The following is a 682-nucleotide window of genomic DNA, read 5'->3' as shown; positions in this document are numbered from 1 at the left end:
GCATCCTGCACTCACACACACACTCCCACATATGCTCACACGCACCCACACACCCATGCGGGTCTGGCCTGTGTCACTGGTTCGGGCTCTCTGCTTGGAAGTCGGGAAGCGTCCCTAGGAATAAGCAGGCCAGACCTGCAAGAAGGGTCGGACCCCTTGCGAGGGCACCGATGTGTCTGGCAGCTCACCTGGGCACCGGGAGATACGTTCCAGGAAATACCCTGGAGCAGCGGTGAGCTCGGTACACAGGGGCTGTTATAGTAACGGCCAGACAAAGGTTGGAGTGACCCCGGGGAGTCCTGTCTAAAGATCTGTCCCATGAGAGCCTCGCCTGGACGGTCAGAGCTGCGGCCGTGACCACACACAGTGGACTAACCTCAACCCAGGCCGTAGCGGCTGATGGAGCACACGGCCCCCCTCACGCTGCAGGGTCAGTGCAGATATGACCGCCGCAGCGCCCGGCCGCCCCGGCAGGAACCCAGGGGTTGGGGACAAACGTGGGCGGGTCACGCCGGTGCCTTCCATCAGATACCCTTGGGGACCCGCGGTCCTTGTCACCTGTGTGTATTCCTTCCAGTAATTATTTAAATCACAATTAAAAAGCTAGCTTCATCAGGCTCTATAGCTAGACCCCCATTTCTGTTGGAAAGGAAGGTTGTATGGTGTGTCCATGGGCGTGCCC

This window comes from Crocuta crocuta, unplaced genomic scaffold (assembly GCF_008692635.1).
Source record: "Crocuta crocuta isolate KB4526 unplaced genomic scaffold, BGI_CrCroc_1.0 scaffold1192, whole genome shotgun sequence".
Classification (NCBI taxonomy): Eukaryota; Metazoa; Chordata; class Mammalia; order Carnivora; family Hyaenidae; genus Crocuta; species Crocuta crocuta.
The sequence above is the reverse complement of the archived record's forward strand: the minus strand, read 5'-3'. Positions refer to the sequence as shown.